Below are 3511 nucleotides of genomic sequence, written 5' to 3' on the forward strand. Positions count from 1 at the left end.
AAGGCATCTGGATGGGTATGTGAATAGGGATCTTGGCCAAGTGCTGGCAAACGGAATTAGGTTAGGTTGAGATATCTGGTCGGCATGGACTAGATGGTCTGAAGTGTCAATTTCCGTGCTGTACATCTCTATGACTATCAAAAATATATGGTCATATCTGAATGTTTCAAACATGATTTGAAACGCTTTCTTACAGGTAAATAAGGAGAAATAAGGATTTGATTGGAATGGCATCTCCAAAGTAAATATGTGTAAAATCTCCAAGCTCTTGTCAAGATTTACCCCACCATATACGGACAGATCACAGACATGCAGAAGAAAACAACTGGTGTATGAATTCATAAATTAACATGACATAAATAAAAATATCAACAAATCAAGTCATAGGAAACGTGTCACTTCCATTGATCTTTTGAATTGAGAGAACTTCTCATTCCATACGAGATGCATTCCATGATGTGGGACAAGATTGTTACTGATGATTTCTGTATCCGTGGACAAGATTTCCTTCTGATGAATATTTCACTCAATTCTCCCCTTTGTAAGAAATCAGATCGGATGTGTGCATGGGTTGTTCTCACATTGACTACTGTATTCAGTGTGTTTCATGTTAGACAGTTCACAGCGTACTATTACCCCCTGCAAGATATTCAGGAAACGCAATTTCCTCGTTATGTCTTATCAGTCCCCTAATCTTGCAGAAAGGACTGTTCATACAGTAAAATTTATGAGTTGTCAAATGTAAAGAAACATTCCCAGACTTTCAGATAGATATGTTAATGTAAGTGTTGCTGCTGTAAGCAATGTTTTACCTCACTTGCAAAATCTAATGTATGATTCAGTGATCCACTGAAGGAAAAAAATGGTACAAGATCACGATCAACATGTATGTGGACAATTAGCACAATGTAAACTAGGATTATGGGTAAAAGTTTGAGATTTTCAAACAAGTATGTGTTTGTGAAAAATATCCTATGTCATTGTGTGCAGTCACGGTCATGTCATATTTTATCAACGACAGTCAATTCCTGAAAAGAAATAAGCAACATGTTCAAACTACTTGTCATCCACCACCTGTCAGAAGGATAATCATTTGGATACTGAAGTTTCCATGCCAAAAGTTGAACAGAAATTTACAACAAATGTAACACTTTTCAATTAGTACATAGCAAACAGCACAGAACAGGGTGAAGCTACAGAGACAGGTTGTGATAAAAATAGAAGGGCTAGATCTGGTCTTGTTACGTACCCAACAATCCATAATCTAATTGTGGAGATAACGTATTTCAGTGAACTATTGCACATATTATCAGAAAAAGGTTTCCATTCTTTAAAGAAAAAAAGTAGGACTTTGCGATATTGAACAGACTCCATCGCAATCCCAAGAAGTGCAGCTCAGGTGAAATGGCCATGCAAAATTGTCAATAGTTTTCAGGGATGCATCGGTTTAGGTTCATTAATCAGAGGTAAATATAGGATAAGATTGCAGGGGAATGGGACTCGGTGCGATAGTCTTCGGAGGGCTGATGTGGACTGGTTGGGCCCAATGACATGCTTCCACACATAAAGAATTCTATGACTCTATGACTGTACGTAGCAGAGGTCGTAAACTGCAGTTGCGTTTGAGAGTGGTTGTTGTTTGATCTCAGCCTGAAGACACACAGAGAGAGGGGCTCTTCTCAATTCAACCGGAACTTTATATTAAAGTTTATTTGAAAAAAAACTTGATAACAATTGATTGAAATTAATATCCTTCCCAATTAGCCATTCTCAAATTTGTACAAAAGCTGGAAGAGTTCTTTGTGAGAAACGGCAATTTAATATATTGGTAAATAATGCAATGCAGCTGGAGAGTATTAAGGCTGTCAGAAGCTTTGTAGGCCCCAAGCGCTGGTGGGGAGTTATCTGGCAGGTACAATTTCAATTTGGTTGCGCCTGGGGCTGTTTCTAGAGATTTCCATTATTGACTGCATTTTTCTTGGTATGAATGTTCACATTAGGGGAATTTGTCTAACAATGGGTACCAATGTTGCAGCAACTACTGTAACGCGGATGGAAATAAAATGTTGTATTTCACTGGGGACCCCAGAGCATTATTGACTATACTGGCCCCCAATTAAGAGGAAAACCGCACCCCAATACAACAGCTTTGGGATAGTTTCTGGCCTCTCACATACGTGGTAATAGAATACCGAAGGAGTGAAGGAAAACGGGGCTAACGACTCCTCTTGACATTTCTGCCTACAACAGATGCTTTTTGGTTGTGAGCTTCTCGCGTGTTACTGAAGATGCACTCATCCAGGCAAATGAATACTTTGGATTAAGAGGCTAGACATCAGGCAGTCAGCTGGTGAATTAAGTGCTATAGAATGCATGAACCGCTTAACAACATGTGAAAACCAAAAGTTAATATTATTAATTCAGTATAACGTTGGATCAATGAAAACACCTGGAGTTTCTGGACAGCATGGAAGTGCACTGAGTGTCGTGGAGAAAGGACTGGATTCTCTCTTTGAAAGTTATAGATCTGATTTACACAGGAGATGTGTCAATTCATAAAATCACGTGAGACCCAGTCCATTTTTATCTGCCTTTTATAGCTCATCTCCTTATCGAACCTATTTTATGAGAATAGTGAAGGGATAATTCAGCATATTTTTCAACTGATTTCTAAAAATAGACTGTGTCACAGCATAAATAAGAGTGTTAGTGCAGCAGCTCAAGACCTTCAGCATGGAAACTATTTTATTTAAAAGGATAGATGTCCCAAATGATACATCACTGACTAAATGCAATCACTTCCACAGTGAATACATCAGTAAAGTTGACAAGAAAAATATAAAATTAGCCGAGAGCACAAATAGTTAAATGATAGATTTTCTTCGACACACCATTTCTGGATCTGTTTTACTCTCCTCACTTCTGTGGACCTGGAGTCTCCTGCGGGCTCAACTGGTTGTTAAAATGTGTCTGAGGGTGAAAGTGTTCAGAGCAGAATCAAGACAAATGGAACGCATCGGGTCAGAATGTAATGTAGAAAATCGATTATTGTTCAGAACAATGTCTTGACAGTGGCAGCTTCCGTACCACAAAACCAGCGATCAGTCTGAAGAGTATACGTGCTTTTATACATGAAATACCAGCCAATGATCTTCAAGCAGCTCGGGGCAGTCAGCATTCACAAAACCAAATATGCTGACATGTTGCTACAGTGGTAGCATGGCCGAGCGGTCTAAGGCGCTGGATTTAAATTCCAGTCTCTTCAGAGACGTGGGTTCGAATCCCACTGCTACCAGGTTGATTCTTCTGCACGGTGTGATACCCTGCAGACATATGATGGGTTGAATGACTTGTTTTAGCAATCGGATACTATGAGGCTCCGGAGTCACTTTAGAATAAAAACAATACTTTAAATACTCAGTGTGCATCTACAAATATTTGCCATACCCTTATGTAGATAATCCTCAGCTCTGGAAATACTAACATATTGGCTTCACAGTGCACTCACTCT

The 3511-nt window shown here is 39.1% G+C and overlaps 1 non-coding gene across 1 annotated transcript; it reads left to right on the top strand.

Annotated features, from left to right (window-relative positions):
* The first annotated feature begins 3213 nt into the window (after positions 1 to 3213).
* trnal-uaa (transfer RNA leucine (anticodon UAA)) lies at positions 3214 to 3295 on the top strand. Its single transcript has one exon. It is a non-coding gene; the product is annotated as a tRNA-Leu (tRNA).
* Positions 3296 to 3511: the final 216 nt, after the last annotated feature.

This window comes from Chiloscyllium plagiosum, unplaced genomic scaffold (assembly GCF_037043375.1).
Source record: "Chiloscyllium plagiosum isolate Xiang-an unplaced genomic scaffold, Cpla_swu_hap1 HiC_scaffold_41, whole genome shotgun sequence".
In the NCBI taxonomy this organism is placed as follows: Eukaryota; Metazoa; Chordata; class Chondrichthyes; order Orectolobiformes; family Hemiscylliidae; genus Chiloscyllium; species Chiloscyllium plagiosum.